The 22,074-nt window shown below is 50.7% G+C and overlaps 1 protein-coding gene and 1 long non-coding RNA gene across 3 annotated transcripts in view; one reads left to right on the top strand and one right to left on the bottom strand.

Annotated features, from left to right (window-relative positions):
* Window positions 1-22,074, bottom strand: part of LOC100009097 (Ig gamma chain C region) — a 183,007-nt gene that overhangs the window by 108,145 nt on the left and 52,788 nt on the right. The window lies entirely within an intron of this gene.
* Window positions 1,315-9,782, top strand: LOC138847295 (uncharacterized). Its single transcript, XR_011385056.1, has 2 exons — window positions 1,315-2,949; window positions 7,073-9,782. It is a non-coding gene; the product is annotated as an uncharacterized lncRNA (long non-coding RNA).

The following is a 22,074-nucleotide window of genomic DNA, read 5'->3' on the forward strand; positions in this document are numbered from 1 at the left end:
GGGTCATAGCTTCAGAGGCAGCTGCCCCTATGCATGCTCTCAGGCTGGGAGCACCGGCTCCCCCAGACCAGAGGGCCCACACCTGCTTGGCTGTCTCTCAGAGCTTCCGGCCAGGAGCCTCCTGCAGTGTGGAGTCCCCAGTCTGCCAGGGGTCAGCAGCTGCAACTGGCCACAGGGAGGCCTCACTGAGGGCCTCTTGCAGCAAGCTTGGTGAGCAGAGTGTGCAGGCTCAGGCGAGTAGGGTGTGCAGAGGTGGAACTGGGCCTGCAGCCCTCCACAAAGAGAGGTTCCTGCAAAAATTCCTTCCTTCCTGTCCTCCCAAAGCATTGGGGTGGGATCTGTGGATTGCAGATGATGATGGGAAACCTGGGGGGCATCCACAGCTGAGCACCCCCTCCCCTTTCCAGGGTGCACACCTGCCCTGGTTGCTCTCCACACCTGTGTCCCTCTGCACCTGCCCTGTGGCTACTGGGGACATGGGAGAGGCCAGATGGTGGGTGTGTCTGACCAGTGGCCAGGCCAGGCTGGGTAGGAGGGGCAGTGGGTCATGCGTGGTGCCCCCTCCGCTGGTGTTTACTCAGCAGGCCACCGCAGGGGCAGCCGATGAGATGTGTCCTGCACCTTACACGTCAGCACTGACAGCTGGAGGCTCCTACCACATCCCCGAGCAGCCCTGCACCATGCTCACCCCCTCTGAGGATCCTGGTGCTTCCCCATGCAGGGCTGACAAGGGAAGAGCAGGGGGAGTGAGAACTGGGCCCTGGGACCCACACCCATCCTCCCTGTGCAAATCGCCGGAACCCATGAGCAGGGGCTCAACACAGGCCTTCTTCGTCCTCCATGTCCTCTGGAATTGGGGCTCAGAGGCCACCCCAGGGCAGGGCTGCCCCTCTGGTGTGGGCACCAAGTTTGTGGGGGCTGGGCTGCTGGCTGTGTGAGGGATGTAGGACGGGAGGATAGACACTGGTGGGGTGGGCTGTAAGCCTGAGCAATTGGGGTCTTCTCTGGCCCTTCGAGCTGTTGAGGGTCTGGTGGGAGGGGGTGGGCTCAGCCCCTGTATGTGCAGCTGGTTTTGAGTGTGAACCCCATAGCCATGGGAACCAGGACCCCATAGGCACAGTGATAGAGACCTTGACCCTATGGCCTGTTCTGGCTGGGCACCCTGGGGGTGTGGGGCAGTGAGAGGGACGGGCTCAGGGTGAGGGGCTGAGCTCAGTAGGGGCACACTGGCTGCTCCCAGATGTTCAGGCTGTCAGCCAGGAGCCTGTGGGCTGCAGGTCCCTGAGGGTTTTTGTGCTGGGTGCACCACTGTGGTAATCACCATAGTCATCGTAGCTACACGGTGGGTCGGCCCTTCACAAAATCCCTGCCTCCTCGTCCTCTGCCAAGACCACAGCCCCGAGCTCAGCTCACTGTTCCCGCGTCTTCCGTGCAGCTCTCCAACTGGGAATGTGAGCCTCAGTGAGTCTGATCTGGATGGAGTCGACGTGGATGTCTGTGTTGGACTTGTTTTTTACTTCTTCGACCAGCACTGAAAGTAAAGCCACCATGCCACTCCGTGTGACACTGTCCTGTGCTGCCATCACGTTTGCTCTGCCACCGTGAGACTTAGTAGCACCTGCTCTGCCTCGGGCTCATGTCTGATTTGCTTCCAGTTTGGGGTTCCCCACTTAGGCAGCCCCAGCTTCTCTGTCCATGAGGTTCTTGGTTTCCAAGCTCTTGCTAACGTTGAAGCCCAGTATTTTTTTGGAAATGTTTTTTTTTTAATTTTTTAAGAATATTTTTTATTTGAGAGGAAGAATTATAGAAAGAGATTTTCATCTGTTGGTTCAATCCCTATATGGCCAAAACATCTGGAGCTGGGTCTATCCGAAGTGAAGAGCCAGGAGCTTCTTCCAGCCTCCCACATCGGTGCAGTTCGGACATCCTCTGCTGCTTTCCTAGGCCATCCGCAGGGAGCTGCATCAGAAGTGGAGCTGCTGGGACTTGAACTGATGCCCATGTGGTGTTCTAGCGCTGCAGGCAGAGGCTTAACCTACTATTCCACAGCTCCAGTCCCTGAAGCCCAGTCTTGCACTAAGTGTCGATGGACCAGGTAGAGCCCTGATGCCATTACTGGGTCCCAAGGTGGGGCCTTTGAGCAGTGAGTGGCTTGGGTAGGTTGCAGAGACTCGAGGAAGGTTAAGTAGGAGCCACCCACCTTCGCTCTGCTCCCTGTCTGCCAGCGTTGGATTGGGGGCGTCGGTGCAGTCAGCCCAGATGGACCTTCCCTACTCCAGGGAGGTTCCCTGGGGTGTTCTAGCTGGAGGAAGGTAGGGCTGAGTGCCCAAGCGGTCTGGCCGCAGCCAGCTGTCAGCATCCTCCAGCAGGCTTTTCTGCTGCGGGTTCTGTGTTCCGCGTTCTGCACCAGCCCTCCAGGTCTGTCTTTAGTGCTGCCTGCACCAGCATTAGGGCCCTGGGCGGACAGCAGTGCGAGAGGACGCCTCCTGCCTCTGCTCTGGGCTCTCCCTCCCAAGATCGCAGATTCCGACCCACAGCCGTCCTTCCTGGGATCCCCTTTGTGCACGAGGGGCAGCAGCTGGCCTGGCTCTGCTCGCACCACACAGTGCAGGAGCCCCTGCTCCTCTTTGCCATCACAGCCCCTGCTCTGTGCCCTGTGGGGGCTCTGGGGGCAGGGGCACAATGGGTTTTGCATGGAGATGGGTCCCAATGGGCCTTGCTTCCTAGATGCTGGGCCCCCCAGCCTGGAGAGCACGTGTGTGTGGGAGGGGCTTTTGGACCGGGGCTGTGTCACTGTGGTATATAATAACCACTACTACTAGCATATGCCACAGTGGCACAGACCCTGACAAAATCCCCTGTCTCCCCTCACTGAGATTCTGCAGCTCCAGCGGCTTCTCTCAGGGAAGACAGCTGCAGCCCTCTGCAGGGATCCCTCGTCTGCTCCAGGTGAGCCCCGTGGGCCAGGTCTGGGTCCAGCAGGAGGCCGGGCAGTGACAGAGAAGCTCCCCTCTCCGGACAGGAGCCCCCTCCTCACTGGCCGCCCTGGTGGCCCAGGGTTTTTGTAGGAAGAGGTCTCCTGTGACGTCAGGCCTGGAAAGGCTTGGAGTCTTGCTGTTTGCATTCTGCATGGTGGGCTTCTCTTGCTTTCTTCCTGACCCTGGGTGGCTGGTGGGGATCCAGGTCTCCACCACTTCCCCAGTCGCCTCGTGTGGCTTGTGTTCTAGCCCTCGACGTTGCCATGGCCCGGCCCCTGGCGGCCAGGCCTGGGGACGCTGTGGCCCCGGCTTCGGTTTCTCTTCCTTGGACACATGTGCATGTCTCTGGAGATGTCATCCCAGCCCCAGAGAGAGACAGGTCTCTGCCTGGCCCGCGCAGTGCTCCAGCTCACGCACACTGCCATGTGTGCCTGCACAGTTTGAGCCTTCATCCCGGCCACTCCAGCCCAGTCTCTGCAGCGGCCCCCAGAGCAACAGCAGCGCAGCCGGGGGCTCCGTGTGCCGCCCGCAGTAGGCTTGGCGAGCAGGGTGTGCAGGCTCAGGAAGGTGCAGGGCCTCCTGTGGCTGCACCGTTGGAGTCCAGGTTGGGCGCTGACTCACCATCCAGCTGCCTCTCGCAGGTGTTTTCTGTGTGCTGCTGGCTTCCTGCTTTAGTGGCACAAGACCCAGGACACTCGCACAATGGCAAGGTAACCCTTTGCACCGCCCACAGGGTGAGCACAGGGTCCCTGGCTTTAGTCCCCGACTCCCGGCCAAGTGTTGTCTGAGATAAGCACAGTGCAAGTCAGTGAGGCGGCAGAAGCAGGCTTTTCAGGGACTACTGACAGCAGCGAGAGGTTTGGCCTCGCAGAGAGAGAGAGTGGGGCAAAGAGGGGGCTGGCGGGCGGCGTGGGGCCGTGGGGGCAGTGAACAGCTCCCGAGGCCTCCATGCCCCTGCAGGGCACCCTGCTGGCCTCTGTGGCGAGCACCTGCGGCCGGGTCAGGTCGATGGGTGGCTTCCCTGCTCACAAGTCTGTGGCTATGGCTGAGAGAGGGAAGACAGAGTGAAGGAGGCTGAAATTGCAGATCCCTCCTGCACATGCCTACCCGGATTCAGACCCTGGCAAATGTCCCCTGCTTGGGTCATCTCCAGGACTCTCACTTTCTGGAGTGTGGTAAAATCTGGTCTTTCCGGACCCTTACATCTTTAGTCTTCAAAAATCTTGTGAGAGTTTTCAGGGTGTCAACACTCAAGAATTGTAGAGACACAGCGGATTAGGCCAGACTGTGTCTGCTGGGCTGTGTGTGCTGGGCTGTGAGGAGCTGACTGTGAGCAGCTGGGCTGTGTGTGTTGGCTGTGGGGTGCTGGCCCCTGAGCAGCTGGGCTGTGTGAGTTGGCTGTGAGGTGCTGGCTCCCCAGTGCTGGCTCCTGAACAGCTAGTCTCTTTGTGCTGGCTGTGAGGTGCTAGCCCCTAGGTGCTGACTCCTGAGCAGCTGGGCTGTATGTGCTGGCTGTGAGGTGCTGGCTGTGAGGTGCTGGCCCCTGAGCAGCTGGGCTGTGTGTGCTGGCTGTGAGGTGCTGGCTCCTAAGTGCTGGTCTTTGCAGTGGCAGGTTGCTCATCCCTGTGGACACTCTGCCTCTGAGAATTCTATGGACCAGGACCTGTGGGTGCAGAGAGTGCTGTGTCATGTCCTTGCCCCTCCCAAGCTCAAGGCTCCCAGGTCCTCTGCTGCAGACCCCTTGGCCACCCTGCATGGACACTGAGGCTGTGTTCTCACTGCTGTGTCCAGGCGTTGACTTCTGTGTCAAGTGCAGTCTGCGTTTTTCCAGGTTCCTGTGTGGCTGTGTTGGACTCACTGTTCTAGGCAGGCTCATGAGCTGTCTTTCAGTGGAAATCCTGGTAAATGGGACCCTTCCCAGCAGGGCCCCTGCCCTGAGCCCTGGGCCTCAGTGTCCAAGGGACTCAGCCTTCCCTGGGTGAGGACTGCAGGCCTCACCCGCTATTCAACGCGGTCTCTCCAGGTGGTCCAAGGCTCTTGTCTTTGGGCTCAGCCCTGAGACGCACAGAGTTCTGCTTCAGCCTCTCAGGCCTCTGTTTGTGGGTCAGTGACACAGCCCTGGCACCCAGCCCTGGCACCCGGCCCAGCCCCTCCAGTCCTCAGTGGGTTGAAGCTCTGCTGCCCTCTCCTGACTCTGGCCTCACCTGGAGGTCTTGGCCCCTCTCACTGCAGGCTCCCTGCACCAGCCCGGGACACACTCTTTGTCCAGGGACAAGATACAGCACGGAGACTCTCCTCTCTCCAGTAGGGTGGACACTTCCCTGAGGCTCTTGGTGGGGTCTCCGGGCCTCCACACCTACATCCCAAGGTAAAAGCCCTGTGTCCATCAGCTGCCCAGGTCCTGTTGTTGGCCCCTCCAAGCCGGGGACAGGAGCAGGACCCCAGCTCCTGCTCTGTGGCTGTCACTGGATGGAGTCACAGCTCACATTTTCCAGAGTCGTGCAGGGGCTGGCTTCCTTTTCAGGTTTTGGAGCCAGTGAGTATGTGCCCAGGGCATGTGTCAGCCATGGCAGGTGTGAGTGGTCAGAGCACAGGGAAGGACCACCCAGCAGTTGAGCCATGGGCATGGGACCCAAGGCTGTGAGGGGAGCCAGCAGCACCTTGGAGAGACCAGAGCCAACTCCCCAACTCCTAGGGCCCCCTCAGGAGTGGTACTGCCCCAAGGAGGTCAGTGCCTGACGGAAACAAAGCCCCCAGCTCAGGGGATGTAGAAAGGGAGTCTGACCCTAGCGGGTGTCTGACCATGGGACAAGAGGTCAGATGCTGCCGAGAGCTGAGTTGGGTGTGAGAGTGAGGGTGGCATGGGTGTGGGTGGTGGTGGTGTGGATGTGGGTTGGGTGGTCTGGGTGTGGGTAAGATTTTGCCAGTTGTATGGGGTCAGGTGCTGGCTCTGAGTGACAGCTCTCGGGGCCTGCACGGTGTGCCGTGGCTGTCCTCACCATGGGCACAGAGGGCTCTGGATGTCAGAGAATCCCACAGGGCCAAGGCCCAGCTGTTGCAGGTAGGCCCTGGAGAGTTGCCTACACAGTCCACATCCTCTCCCGGCCTCCACGGGGCCTCTGTCCATGCTGTCTTTCATGGTCCCATCCAGAGGGACGCTGAGACTACTTTACTTCCTCATGTTGGTTCTCCATCTCTCCACGCAAAGACGCCTTCTCCCTGGGAGGGCGCTGTCTCAGGTCCTAGGACAAGGACCCAGACCCTATGGGGGCCCCTCAGCCCTATTGCCCTGGACAAGCTGGTGGAGCCAGGCCCTCTTCTGCCACACCAGATCCCAGCTGGATCCTGTTCCCTCTGCTTCCCGTGCACTGGGAGCACCTGTACCCCATGGAGGGCATCATAGCCCACTCGGCCCAGGGGCAGTGGGAGGCTAGGCTGATGCAGTCCCAGCCACCTGAGTCTGCCCTGGGTGGGGCTCAGGGGAAGGCTTGCCCCAAGCCCCTCAACCTCTCGCCCTCTGTCAGGGATGGTCCTGACCCCAGAGGGCTGCCCCCTGGGCTCTGTGTGGCACTGTGCAGTTCCAAGGCTCACCCTTCCCCCTGAGGTTGGGGGAGTTAGGCCTGTAGCACAGGGCAGGCCACTGCACATGCCACACGCCGCCCTGGCTGTCATGAATCTCCACACAGGACTTGTCTGTCTCACCCCCCACTGAGCAGTGCACCTGTGGGCTCTCCCCTGGGCTGGGTCTCGCAGCTCCCCAGGTCCATGCAGGGGCCAGGGCAGGCCGAGAGGCAGTTGGAGGTTTCCTTTGTTTCCCTGGATCCACACGCAGCAGTGAGCACTGGGGGCTGCTGTCCTTGAGTCCTCAGGGCTCTGGATGTGTCCTGGGCCTTGGCCACACCTGGTGGCTGCTCCTGGCTCTGCTGTTTTGTCAGTGGCACTGGGACGTGGCCCTCCTTATAGTCTGCACAGTAGGGAGGCCCCTCCATAGAGCTGCAAGCTACCCACCAGGCCCATGAGGGAGCCCCTGACACGGGCGGAGGCAGGTGGCTTTGACCCTGTTTGCATGTCTCCATCTTGTTTCCCCTCTGCAGGAGGAATTTCTCCTGTTCTAGCAGAGAGAGGACACCGTGGCCATGCACTCACACACACAAGTCTGACCTGGAGCAGAGGCCACTTACCGCGGGCGTGGAACAGATGCTGCTCGGAGCCTGGGGACAAGGTCAGCCAACCCAGATCCAGCACTTTGAGTCTCCCTGGGTCTCCAACTGCCCATCCATCTCTTTTGGCTGGGAGCCCGGGGGTCCAGGGTATCCTCAGTGAGATCTCCTGACCCTGTGGTCACTCATTGCCAAACCCTGTCCCTGCTGAGGTGCCAGGCAAAGGTATTCATGCATCTCAATTCTAGCTGCACGAAACGGGAGGAGAGCCTTCCCTGTGGATGCGCACGAAGCAAAGCTGCCCACGGCGCTGTCCCTGGCCATGGTGAGGGCCATCTCATGGTTCGGGCTTGGGCTTTCCTGCAGTGGCCTCCCTGGTGGTCTCTCTTTTACTGTCTTGGGAGGGCTGGGAAGGGTGCTGGTCTCAGGGGTGGTCCTATCTCTTCAGGCATGAGGACCTCAGCTTGAGACCACGCCTGTGCTTTCTTATCTCTCCCTTTCCCTGTCCAGAAGTGGATGTTTTTCCTGGCAGCAAAGAGATGGATCTTGGTTTTCTTTGCTCTTCTCTTTGGTGGGTGGGGTGGGTTGGCCAGGGGAAAGGGAGACACAGGATTTCACAGAGATCTTCTTGCAAGTGTCGTTCTCCTGCTTTCTGTAGTTTTCTCTTGGGCTGCTTATTGCTTAGTGCTGACTTTAGTTATTTTTTTTAAAGATTTATTTATTTATTTGAAAGTCAGAGCTACACACAGAGAGGAGATGCAGAGAAAGAGGTCTTCCATCCGCTGGTTCACTCCCCATTTGGCTGCAACAGCTGGAGCTGGGCCAATCTGAAGCCAGGAGCCAGGAGCCAGGAGCCAGGAGCTTCTTCTGGTCTCCCACGTGGGTGCAGGGGCCAAGCACTTGGGCCATCTTCTACTGCTTTCCCAGGCCATAGTAGAGGGCTGGATTGGAAATGGAGCAGCCGGGACTTGAAAAGTGCCCCTATGGAATGCTGGGACTGCAAGCAGCAGCTTTACCCGCTACGCCACACTGTGGGCCCTAGTCTTCCTAAGCTCTGGGCGCAAGTGCTTCTTGAGATGTGTCCTTCCCCTCCTTCCGTTTCCATCACAGTGTCATTCACACGCTGAAGCTTGGAATAATAAGGAAGTTGCATTTATTCATATTTTTTCCTTTATAAAGGGTATGTTGGGGTTGTAGCTAAGACCTTAAAGGGAACTAAAGGACACCCAGGATTTTCTCCACGGCTTCCTCTAGAAATTGTGTTGATGTGTGTTGCACAAGAGGTGTGTAATCCATTTTGAGTTGATCTCTGTAGAAATCATAGCGTTTTAATGGTTTTTCTTGTTTGTTGTTGTTTTAATACTCTCTGTTGAAAAGATTATCTTTTTTTACGCCACTAAGTTCCCTGTGCTTCTTTTCAAAGACCTGCCTGCATTCACTCATCCTGAGTATGGACCTAGAGATGGAAGTGCTGGGTGACACTGCAGTACTTTTGCTTTTGGGGAAGCCCCATTATCCTTCCACTATGGTTGGAGCATTTTACAATGCACTGTGGGGAGTAAGCCCACTTGAGACCGCCCCAGAAACATGGAGGGAGCAGAAAGCCAGGTAAGTGGTGAGCAGCAGGTGCAAGCAGGCTCCTCCCTCAGAGACTCAGCCTTTGTATCCCCGCCATGTGGATGTCCCTTCTTCCGGTTTCCGGATGGATCCGTGCACATGACGGGCTGCTCAAATTTCAGGTCTGCTGAGAGAATAGGTCAGGCCATTGTCCTCCTGGCACCCAAGGACACTGACCACAGCTGTCCTTCATGAACCTTAATCCCAAAGTGTGGGGCAAATGCTCAGACCCGACTGCTTTCAAACGCCAGCTCTTGGCAGCTGCTTAGGTGCTGACAACTCAGCCACTGCGTCTGCGGGTTGTGTGTTCTGGAGAGCAGGAGCTGGGTTGTCCTGTGTCCAGCTTCGCCCAAGCCCTACCCTGAGCCCCTCCAAGGCATTTGCAGGTTTGAATGAATGCTTCTTCTCCAGGGGAAGCAAGCATTTCTCAGGGGTGCTAGGCGACTTCTTCGCAGGAACTGCAGAGGCAGAAGAATCTCAACTCCAGTCCTCTTGCAGCCTGAGATCTGGGGTTTCAAGAGAGAAAGCAGCTTATCTATCAAGGAGGGCAGCTTATCCATCAAGCAGAAGCAACTGCACTTTTGCCAAGACGCAGACCTCTCCTCCAGTGACCACAGCTTGCCCTGAGGTGGGCCTGGGCTTAGTGATTCCTGAGCTCCCTCTGGGGGTCCTGGGAGCCCCTGGTCATTTCCTGCAAGTTGGGGGTCAGGGGAGTGAGTAGTGTGACACAGAGGTCAGGATGCTGCTTGGGACACCTGCGTCCTGGTTCAGTCTCGGCCTCTCTGGTTCTGTTCCTGCTTTTCACCAATGTGCACCCTGGGAGACAATGAGTATTGGCTCAAACTCTGGGTCCTCCTTGCCAATACGGGAAATCTGGGCTGACTTCTAGGCTCCTGTCTTTTGGTTTGCTCACTCTTGGCTGTTGTGAGCACGTGGGGAGGGAATTATGGATATAAAATTTCTCTCTCTCTCTCTGCCTTTATGTCTCTTTCAAATAAAATGAAAATAAATGAAGATTTAAAAATCATCGCCTGTAGATTCCTATTATTATGTACGAATGTCTACATTCAACTGTTTTCCATAAACAGCCTAACTTTCTGTTGCCGTGTTCACTGTGAATAACATGCCCTGGGACTGGTAATGTGAGATATTCAATGTTACTCTGATTTTATCCTTACTTATGTTGTGGATGACTCTTCACGAGTTTCCCAAGATCAGGTAGGTGGGAAGCCCCCAGGCCACAGTGACCCTGTGTCTTGCTTAATTCCATGTCTGTACCATCTCAAAACGGGGCACGGTGGCCAAGGGTCTGCAGCAACCCAATAGCCTGCTGCTGAACTTTCTCTCCACGGACTTCCACCTGGGCTGAGGTGTTGATAGACACAGAGCAAGAAGCCCGGGCAATGGCACAGACCCTGCCAGCCACAAAACCTCATGGAAGTCAAACACTGCTCTGTGAGGGCTACAGCAGTCTCCACTTCAGTGCCAGTGTTTGAGGTCCATTGCAGAGGACCTGTGGGTGTGCTGCCCTGCCCGCCGGGCTACAGGGCACAGCGCAGGCAACTTGAGGAACAAGCCTAACGGAGCACACCGAGTATGGGGACACTGGAAGTTCCTGTGAGCTCACACTTGAAAATTATCTGAGACACATGACCGTGGATGAGGGGCAGGGCAAGGCATGGGACATCAGAACATTTTCCAGTGGTGAGGTGAGTTATGCCCACTGGATACATCAGGTCTGAAAGGTACCCAGTGCCTAAAGGGGTCACTGCAATCCATGGCACCTGGGAAATCCTGTACCCGGTGATGAATGGATCACCCGATCCATGGCGCCATGGGAAATTTTGTACTTGGTGCCTGAAGGGGTCACCATGATCCATGGCACCTGGTAAGGCAAATCCAGCAGCTGGTCAGTCAGGTTGAGGAGGCCAGAGTCGGCTTGACCTGAGTGAACGAGTCGTCTCCCCATCTTGTAGATGAAATGAGCAGACAAGCAAAGATGTCAGCTCCAAGGGCGGCTTTGGCTTTTACGCAGGCTGACGCAGCCACTGAGGGCGTCTCAGACCCTCTTGGGCTCTCGTGTGATGGAGTCGAGGCTTGAACCCAGACAGCTTCATGGACTTCGCAGCAACTGATCTTCATCCAGGACACCACAGCTTCCAAGCTTGAAAAGACAAAGTGACTTGGGGCCAATGCTGTGGCTCACTTGGCTAATCCTCCACCTGTGGCGCCAGGTTCTAGTCCTAGTTGCTCTTCTTCTAGTCCAGCTCTCTGCTGTGGCCCGGGAGGGCAGTGGAGGATGGCCCAAGTGTTTGGGTCCTGCACCCACATGGGGGATCAGGAGAAGCACCTGGCTCCTGGCTTTGGATCGGCGCAGCGTCGGCTGTAGCAGCCATTTGTGGGGGTGAACCAACGGAAGGAAGACCTTTCTCTCTCTCTCTCTCTCTCTCTCTCTCTCACTGTCTATAAATCTGCCTGTCAAATAAATAAATAAAAAAAAAGAACAAAAAAGACGAAGTGGCGTTTCTGACTGTGGGGCAGAAGTTATGTACAGTTATTGTATCTGATTTGTCTCCGGGACACGTTTTTATTGTCTTCACTTAAAGCAATATTTGCATACTTACCTCGGGACATCAGGATTCTCCCACATCCTATTCCATAGGGACTCAACTGGAACCCACTTTGTGGGGGCTACCCTTGTCCCCAGGAGGACAAGTGCAAGGCCTTATCCCACCTCAGGCCAGTTTCTTGGCGTCGTCTGTCGGCTGTCTTCTTCAAGCTGTGGTGCCTCTTTTTGGTTTCTGCAGTAGACTGAGGACTGCAAAGCACACGCAGCTCTCACTGTAAATGAGGGATCCACCCGCTGGCTGAGCTACTTAGGAGGTGAAAGGAGCCCACTGGTGCCTCGTACAGAAGAAGGGAGTCCACATTTAGGAACAAGTCCCCTTAACCACGTCTCGGCTGTCCCAGATCTCTCTGTCCTGGTGGGGTGAACTTCTACCCACACCAAAAACGTGTCCACTGAGACAAGCAAACACTTGGAGTCCCCAGTTGTCCTAGGCATCTGAGCAAAGTCTATTTGTAGTCGTCACCTCATGTTGGGTGCCCCTTCTAGTTGACAACTTCTTGGGGCTGTTCCAAACACACAGAGAGAACAACCATGTACCGTCTGCTGCGCTACCTGCGGAGATGAGGTCACCCTGGATGGGACTCCACAAAGTCCATCAGGGAACCACACTGCGGCGTGTCCACCACACAAGTGCCCATGGAGGGTCTGACCAGGGCCTTGGCTAGAAGGAGGAGCCATGGGACTTCTATTTCCACCTGTTGATGTCATCCCTCCCATCAAACCCCTTGGCCTTTGCTCTTGCCTTGTCTTCCTTGGTATAAAGACGCTTGTGTTGGTGTAAGTCAAGTTGAAATGTCAAGGCCCAAGAATACTCTTTCCTTTAGCTGATGTTTTGGCAGACAGATTGGTGGCCTGGTTTCCTTTCGTAACCCGAGAGGCCACTTTTGGTGACTAGAACTATGCATTGCTGCCACCTGTTCTGGCTCTGCTTCAGACTGCAATAGAGTCAGGATCTCGGCTGCCTACTTAATGTCCTAAACCCTGTTGTCAGGATCCTCCTTTCCTTGCAATTATCGTGGCGAGTATGTCTAGTCACGAAGGCACATTTGTAGCCCAGGTCCATGTCTATCTTCTTTCCTTCTGCTGCCAAAGAGCTCTGATTAGAGTGACCGCTCCAGCCTTCTGGGCCAAAGTCCTGACTTAGTGTCATGGCTTCCAGTATTTGTCGTCCTGTGACCACCGCATACCTGGGCTCCAGGTCCATTCCCCATGAAACTGCTGCGGTCAGTGAAAAGGGTCAGGTCTGGCTCAGGGCGGGGTGGTCTGGCAGTGCCATTTCACGGAGAAACCAGTCTCCAAGGTCTCCAGATGGTCATGATGAGGGAGCTCATTTTCCTGGGTAGGCAGCAGAGTGGCAGGACTTGGAGTGGACACAGTCTTGAACTTCACATTTGGATTGTCTAGGAAGATAGCCCAACCATCATGCCATTGGCCAATATACCCCTTTCCACACCCAGCCAGAACACACGTCCTATAGCTACTCATTCTCACATCACGCTGTCCACATTAGGGTCGCCATGGCATGACAGTTATGGGGTTGAGAGCCTGACGGAGGTGTTGTGTCTCTTATCTGCTTTGTCGCCAGGCTATGCGTGCAGGCAGAATATTTGGCAAGTCTGGGTATCTGCCCAATGGGGTGATGAGTTGCAAAGACAGCGGTAAGCAACTCAGTCATTGTCTGAGTGTCTCCGCTGTGTTTTGGATTTGACCTTCTTCAATTTAACAGATCAGAGATGGAAAAAGACTATAGGTCCAGTAATACCCTGCTGGCTGCCTGCGCATAATTAAACGTCCTGTGGGATATTGCCCTGAGGGAAACTGCCCTGCCCTATCTACCAGTGCCCAGACAAGCTGGCTCCTTTCCTGGTTTTGAAGGGAGAAACCTACCCAGTTCCTGGGTCACAGTCAGGTTGTCTTCCTCCTGTCATGCCTTCCCAATTGGAGGAGGGTGGTGAAGAGAGGGTTTAGGAATCAAAAGCTTGGACATAGTGAAATACATCGTTTTCAGGTCTATCCTCTAAGAGAGAGAGTGGGCCAAAGGCATTTGTTTACTTCTTTTTTTTTATTTTTAACTTTTATTTAATGAATATACGTTTCCAAAGTACGAATAATGGATTACTATGGCTTCCCCCCCATACCGTCCCTCCCACCCACAACCCTCCCCTTTCCCACTCCCTCTCCCCTTCCATTCACATCAAGATTCATTTTCGATTATCTTAATATACAGAAGATCAGCTTAGTATACATTAAGTAAGGATTTCAACAGTTTGCTCCCACACAGAAACATAAAGTGAAAAATAATAGATGATTTTTTTTAATGATGATGAAATCAGATCAGACCTATTGTCATGTTTAATCCCAGTGAGAGTCAAGTTGGGAGTTGATAGTTTCTTTTCTTTTCTTTTCTTTTTTTTTCTTTTCTTTTCTTTTTTTTTTTTTTTTACAGAGGATCAGTTTAGTATGCATTAAGTAAAGATTTCAACAGTTTGCACCCCCATAGAAACACAAAGTGAAATATATTATTTGAGTACTCGTTATAGCATTAAATCTCAATGCACAGCACATTAAGGACAGAGATCCTACATGAGGAGTAAGTGCACAGTGACTCCTGTTGTTGACTTTACCAATTGACACTCCTGTCTATGGCATCAGTAATCTCCCTATGCTCCAGTCATGAGTTTCCAAGGCTATGGAAGCCCCTTGAGTTCTCCGACTCTTATCTTGTTTAGACAAGGTCATAGTCAAAGTGGAGGTTCTCTCCTCCCTTCAGAGAAAGGTACCTCCTTCTTTGAAGACCTGTTCTTTCCACTGAGATCTCACTCACAGAGATCTTTTGCCAGAGTGTCTTGGCTTTCCATGCCTGAAATACTCTCATGGGCTTTTCAGCCAGATCTGAATGCCTTTAGGGCTGATTCTCAGGCCAGAGTGCTATTTAGGGCATCTGCCATTCTATGAGTCTGCTGAGTATCTCACTTCCCATGTTGGATCACTCTCCCCTTTATTTATTCTATCGGTTAGTGTTAGCAGGTACTAGACTTGCTTATGTGCTCCCTTTGACTCTTAGTCCTTTCATTATGATCAATTGCGAACTGAAATTGATCACTTGGACTAGTGAGATGGCATTGGTACATGCCACCTTGATGGGATTAAATTGGAGTCCCCTGGTATGTTTCTAACTCTACCATTTGGGGCAAGTCAGCTTGAGCATGTCCCAAATTGTACATCTCTTCCCTCTCTTATTCCTACTCTTATGTTTAACAGGGATCACATTTCAGTTAAATTTCAACACTTAAGAATAACTGTGTATTAATTACAGAATTAAATCAGTCATATTAAGTAGAACAGACAAAAAAACTACTAAGAGGGATAATGTATTAAGTTGTTCATTAACAGTCAGGGCTATGCTGATCAAGTCACCGTTTCCCATAGTGTCCCTTTCACTTCAACAAGTTTCCTTTTTGGTGTTCAGTCAGTTGTCACCGATCAGGGAGAACATATGGTATTTGTCCCTTTGGGACTGGCTTATTTCACTCAGCATGATGTGTTCCAGATTCCTCCATTCTGTTGCAAATGACTGGATTTCGTTGTTTCTTACTGCAGTGTAGTATTCTAAAGAGTACATATCCCATAATTTCTTTATCCAGTCTACCGTTGATGGGCATTTAGGTTGGTTCCAGGTCTTAGCTATTGTGAATTGTGCTGCAATAAACATTAGGGTGCAGACCGCTTTTTTGTTTGCCAATTTAAATTCCTTTGGGTAAATTCCAAGGAGTGGGATGGCTGGGTCGAACGGTAGGGTTATCTTCAGGTTTCTGAGGAATCTCCAGACTGATTTCCATAGTGGCTTGACCAGTTTGCATTCCCACCAACAGTGGGTTAGTGTCCCTTTTTCCCCACATCCTCGCCAGCATCTGTTGTTGGTAGATTTCTGAATGTGAGCCATTCTAACTGGGGTGAGGTGGAACCTCATTGTGGTTTTGATTTGCATTTCTCTGATTGCTAATGACCTTGAACATTTTTTCATGTGCCTGTTGGCCATTTGGATTTCCTCTTTTGAAAAATGTCTATTGAGGTCCTTGGCCCATCTCTTAATTGGGTTGTTGGTTTTGTTTTTGTGGAGTTTCTTGATCTCTTTGTAGATTCTGGTTATTAACCCTTTATCTGTTGCATAGTTTGCAAATATTTTTTCCCATTCTGATGGTTGTCTCTTCACTCTCCTGACTGTTTCTTTTGCAGTACAGAAACTTCTCAATTTGATGCAATCCCAATAGTTAATTTTGGCTTTGACTGCCTGTGCCTCCCGGGTCTTTTCCAGAAACTCTTTGCCTGTGCCAATATCTTGAAGGGTTTCTCCAATGTTCTCTAGTAACTTGATGGTGTCAGGTCGTAGATTTAGGTCTTTAATCCATGTTGAGTGGATTTTTGTGTAAGGTGTAAGGTAGGGGTCTTGCTTCATGATTCTGCACGTGGAAATCCAATTTTCCCAGCACCATTTATTGAATAGACTGTCCTTGCTCCAGGAATTAGTTTTAGATCCTTGATCAAATATAAGTTGGCTGTAGATGTTTGGGTTGATTTCTGGTATTTCAATTCTGTTCCATTGGTCTATCCTTCTGTTTCTGTACCAGTACCATGCTGTTTTGATTACAACTGCCCTGTAGTATGTCCTGAAATCTGGTATTGTGATGCCTCCAGCTTTGTTTTTGTTGTACAAGATTGCTTTAGCTATTCGAGGTCTCTTGTGCCTCCATATAAATTTCAGCACCAATTTTTCCAGATCTGAGAAGAAGGTCTTCGGTATCTTGATTGGTATTGCATTGAATCTATAAATTGCTTTTGGGAGAATGGACATTTTGATGATGTTGATTCTTCCAATCCATGAGCATGGAAGATTTTTCCATTTCTTGGTATCCTCTTCTATTTCTTTCTTTAAGGTTTTGTAATTTTCATCGTAGAGATCTTTAACGTCCTTGGTTAAGTTTATTCCAAGGTATTTGATTGTTTTTGTAGCTATTGTGAATGGGATTGATCTTAGAATTTCTTCCTCAGCCATGGCATTGTCTGTGTATACAAAGGCTGTTGATTTTTGTGCATTGATTTTATACCCTGCTACTTTGCCAAACTCTTCTATGAGTTCCAATAGTCTCTTGGTAGAGTTCTTTGGGTCCCCTAAATAAAGAATCATGTCATCTGCAAAGAGGGATAGTTTGAGTTCTTCCTTCCCAATTTGTATCCCTTTAATTTCTTTTTCTTGCCTAATAGCTCTGGCTAGAACCTCCAGAACTATATTGAATAGCAGTGGTGAGAGTGGACATCCCTGTCTGGTCCCAGATCTCAGTGGAAATGCTTCCAACTTTTCCCCATTCAATAGGATGTTGGCTGTGGGTTTTTCATAGATTGCTTTGATTGTATTGAGGAATGTTCCTTCCAAACCCAGTTTGCTTAGAGTTTTCATCATGAACGGGTGTTGTATTTTATCAAATGCTTTCTCGGCATCTATTGAGAGAATCATATGGTTTTTCTTCTGCAGTCTGTTAATGTGGTGTATCACATTGATTGTCTTGCGCACATTAAACCATCCCTGCATACCAGGGATAAATCCCACTTGGTCTGGGTGGATGATCTTTCTGATGTGTTGTTGCATTCTATTGGCGAGAATTTTATTGAGGATTTTTGCATCTATGTTCATCAGGGATATTGGTCTGTAACTCTCTTTCAGTGCTGCATCTTTTCCCGGCTTAGGAATTAAGGTGATGCTGGCTTCATAGAAAGAATTTGGGAGGATTCCCTCTTCTTCAATTGTTCTGAATAGTTTGAGAAGAATTGGAGTTAGTTCTTCTTTAAATGTCTGGTAGAATTCAGCAGTGAATCCATCTGGTCCTGGGCTTTTCTTTGTTGGGAGGGCCTTTATTACTGTTTCAATTTCTGTCTCAGTTATGGGTCTGTTTGGGTTTTCGATGTCTTCCTGGTTCAATTTAGGTAGGTTGCATGTGTCCAGGAATCTATCCATTTCTGATAGGTTTCCCTGTTTGCTGGCATACAAGTCCTTGTAGTAATTTCTGATGATTCTTTTTATTTCTGTGGTGTCTGTTGTTACATTTCCTTTTTCATCTCTGATTTTATTGATTTGGGTCTTTTCTCTTCTTTTTTTAGTTAGTTGGGCCAATGGGGTGTCAATTTTGTTTATTTTTTCAAAAAACCAGCTCCTCGTTTGGCTGATTTTTTGTAATGTTTTTCTTGATTCAATCCTGTTGATTTCTTCTCTGATTTTAATTATTTCTCTTCTCCTACTAGATTTGGGTCTGGTTTGCTGTAGGTTTTCTAGATCCTTGAGGTGAATAGAAAGCTCATCTATTTGGTGCCTTTCCAATTTCTTGATGTAGGCACCTATTGATATAAACTTTCCTCTTAACACTGCTTTTGCTGCGTCCCATAAGTTTTGGTATGTTGTGCTGTTATCCTCATTTACTTCCAGAAAGTTTTTGATTTCTCTTTTGATTTCTTCTATGACCCATTGTTCATTCAGGAGCATGTTGTTCAATCTCCATGTGTTTGCGTATGCTCTAGGGATTCCTGAGTTGTTCATTTCCAACTTCATTCCTTTATGGTCTGAGAAGCTGCATGGTATGATTCTAATTCTTTTGAATTTGCTGAGACTTGCTTTATGGCCTAGTATGTGGTCAATCCTAGAGAAGGTTCCATGTACTGCTGAGAAGAATGTATAATCTTTAGCTGTAGGATTGAAAGTTCTGTATATATCTGTTAGATCCATTTGGGCTATAGTGTCGTTTAAATCTACTGTATCCTTGTTGATCTTCTGTCCTATTGATCTGTCTATTTCTGAGAGTGGAGTATTGAAGTCCCCCAGTATTATTGTATTGGGGTCTAAGTCTCACTTTAAGTCCGTTAAGAAATCTTTTAGATAAACCGGTGCCCTGTAGTTAGGTGCATATACATTGATAATTGTTATATCTTCCTGTTGAATTGATCCCTTAATCATTATGTAGTGTCCCTCTTTGTCTCTCTTAATGGTTTTTGTGGTAAAGTTTATGGTGTCTGATATTAAGATGGCTACGCCTGCTCTTTTTTCATTTCTGTTGGCATGGTATATCTTTTTCCAGCCTTTCACTTTCAGTCTGTATGGATCTTTGTTGGAAAGATGTGTTTCTTGTAAGTAGCAAATAGATGGGTTTTGTTTTTTAACCCAATCAGCCAAACGGTGTCTTTTAACTGGACAGTTCAGGCCATTCACGTTCAATGTGACTAATGATAAGTGGTAACTTTGCCCTGCCATTTGCCAAAGATAAGTTCTAATATATGCTTTGAATTCCCTGTGATCTTTTGCTGTGAGCTTTCCTTCCTTGGTTTCCTTCCTTTACCTTCTTTCATATTGATGACCGTGTTTCTTTGTTTCTGTGTGTAACACATCTTTAAGCATCTTTTGCAGGGCTGGACGAGTGGCAACAAATTCTTTCAATTTCTGTTTGTTATGAAAAGTCTTTATTTCACCTTCATTCACAAATGATAGCTTTGCAGGATATAATATTCTGGGCTGGCAGTTGTTCTCTCTTAGTACCTGGGCTATATCTTGCCATTCCCTCCTAGCTTGTAGAGTTTCTGATGAGAAGTCAGCTGTGAGTCTGATTGGAGATCCTCTGAGAGTAATCTGACGTTTCTCTCTTGCACATTTTAGGATCTTTTCTTTATGTTTCACTGTGGAGAGTTTAATTACAACGTGCCGTGGTGAGGGTCTCTTTTGGTCGTGTTTATTAGGGGTTCTGTGAGCTTCCTGTACTAGGATATCTCTGTCCTTCTCCAAACCTGGGAAATTTTCTGCTAATATCTCACTAAAAAGGCCTTCTAATCCTTTCTCCCTCTCCATGCCTTCAGGAACTCCTAGAACCTGAATGTTGGGTTTTTTAATAGTATCCTGAAGATTCCCGACAATATGTTTTAGATTCCTAATTTCCTCTTCTTTTCTTTGGTCTGACTGTATCCTTTCCTGTTCTCTGTCTTCTACGTCCGATATTCTCTCTTCTGCTTCTCCCATTCTGTTTGTAAGGCTCTCTATTGTGTTTTTCATTTGATCTATTGAATTCTTCACTTCAGTCACTATCCCAGTTTCCTGTTGTACTAGTTGTTTCGTTTCATTTTGATTCCTCCTTAATATTTCATTTTCACGAGAGAGATTTTCTATCTTGTCCATTAAGGATTTCTGTAGTTCAAGAATTTGTTTTTGAGAACTTCTTAATGTTCTTATCAATTTTTTGAGATCTGCTTCTTGCATTTCTTCTATGTCATCATCCTCATAATCTTGAATTGGGGTGTCTTTTTCATTTGAGGGCTTCATGGTGACTTCCTTGTTTTATTACCTTGGTTTTTGCGTTTGTTATTTGTCACATTGGAGATATTTGGTTTCTTCACTGTGGTGCTTTTTCTTGTTATACTATGACTCTAGATTAAGTGGACTATCTGTTTTTGATGGAGCCTTAGGGCTTGAGATGGGTGTGGCCTGAGAGCTCTGTTTGGTGTGCCAAAGGTGACACTCCCAGGTTAGGCGTGGTAAACCTCTCTCTCTCTCTCTCTCTCTCTCTCTTTTTTTTTTTGATTCAACAGGGAAGTTATTCTGCACAGCTGAACAAAGTTGGAGGTAGTTAGCAGGCAAATGATATACCCACAGGAGCCAGAGATCAGAAGCTCTTTCCCAAGGACCACACAGGGAATCTGTTCGGCCCTTAGAGTGGGCTCAAATTCTCCTTCAGTCTCCCACTGGGTTGCCAAAGTTACGGAATTGTAGCGTCTCTGGAGAGTGCTCACGTGAATTCCGTGAGTTCTCTCCCCCACCGTCTCTTTTTTCACAGTCTCAGTTCAGTAGCACCATAAATTTACTAAGTCCTAATCTCCTGTTAATTCGCCCCACCCAGAGTCAGGTTTTACTGCTAGGCTCAGGGCCGGTGCAGACCTGAGGTCGCTCTGCTTATGACGTATGTCCAAGATGGCGCCTGCTCTTTGTCTTGCTCGCCCTTGAGAGGTGAGCGGAGAGAGAGAAACCCGTGTCCATACCAGTCACCTTTTTTTTTTTTTTCCCTCTCTCTCTCTTCCAGTTAGCTTGGTGAAGTCCCCCCCGCCCCGGGGGTCGTTCCCTCTAGTCTCCTCTCTCCGCTTGCCTGCCGGTGTCTCGGGTTATTGAGGTTCGGCTCACCTCGCGTTCCAGCGCTGGTGTGTTGAGTCTGCCGCTGATGTCCCGAACTCTGGGCTCCCACGCTCTCCACGCAGGTCTGCTCCCCTTCCAGCGCCGATGTGTGGACTCGGAGCCCTGGACTTCCCAAGTCTCCCCGCTGTTGCACTCCCCTTCGAGCACTTGCGCGCAGACCCTGCAGCTTGCGCAGCTCAGTCCCGAGGCTCGGCTTCCGCGGCTCAGTCCCGCGGCTTGGTCCTGCGGTTCGGCTTTCGCGCGCGGTGGGCGACCTTGTTCTCCCAGTAGGTCCTCCGATTCACGCCCACTGGATCCAGAAGAGTTTTGTCTGCAATATTTTCCTGGTTCTTTTTTCTGAGGCTACCGTAACTCCCCTTTTATTAAACTAAATTTTCCCGGACTATCGGTGCGCGCCCTCACTATTCCGCCATCTTGGCTCCGCCCCTCGCATTTGTTTACTTCTACTTACAAGGTATTTATAGGTATAACAAAATGACTTTTTTTTTTGACAGGCAGAGTTAGATAGTGAGAGAGAGAGAGACAGACAGAGAGAAAGGTCTTCCTTCCATTGGTTCACCCCACAAGTGGCAGCTGCGGCAGGTGCTGCGCCAATCTGAAGCCAGGAGCCAGGCGCTTTCTCCTGGTCTCCCATGCGGGTGCAGGGCCCAGGTGGGCCATCCCCCACTGCCTTTCCGGGCCACAGCTGAGAGCTGGACTGGAAGAGGAGCAACCAGGACAGAATCTGGCGCCCCAACCAGGACTAGAACCCGGGATGCTGGCGCTGCAGGTGGAGGATTAGCCTAGTGAGCCGTGGCGCTGGCCACAAAATGACTTTCAAGCCCTAAATAAAATGACAAAAAAACTATCACTAGGAATGTTCATCCTGACATTAAAATTCCTGTGAAACCGGGCCTGCTATTAGACACCATCCAGAAGAATAACTTGAAAACCTTTCAAGCTCCTTGGAAGAGGGCATTTGCGATCTAGAGTCTGTAGGAGCCAGATGGCTACCCAGGTTTTATTAATATTTATCTTTGGGACAGAGAGTTAACCTGAGCAGAGCAGGAAGCATAGGCCAACACACGCACCTCATCCTGTTCTGTTAGATACCAGAGTCACATCTAGTTAGTACGTTTCTCTAACTCAGTGGTGGCTCTCTGTAGAGGCTGCAGCCTTGGCAGAATTTTGTGACAGTTGCTATCAGACAACCATGCATAAGAACACTTTTTTTTTTTTGACAGGCAGAGTGGACAGTGAGAGTGAGAGACAGAGAGAAAGGTCTTCTTTTGCTGTTGGTTCACCCTCCAATGGCCGCCACGGCCGGCGCACCGTGCCTATCCAATGGCAGGAGCCAGGTGCTTCTCCTGGTCTCCCATGGGGTGCAGGGCCCAAGTACTTGGGCCATCCTCCACTGCACTCCCTGGCCACAGCAGAGAGCTGGCCTGGAAGAGGGGCAACCAGGACAGAATCCGGTGCCCCGACCAGGACTAGAAC

This window comes from Oryctolagus cuniculus, chromosome 20 (genome assembly GCF_964237555.1).
Source record: "Oryctolagus cuniculus chromosome 20, mOryCun1.1, whole genome shotgun sequence".
Classification (NCBI taxonomy): Eukaryota; Metazoa; Chordata; class Mammalia; order Lagomorpha; family Leporidae; genus Oryctolagus; species Oryctolagus cuniculus.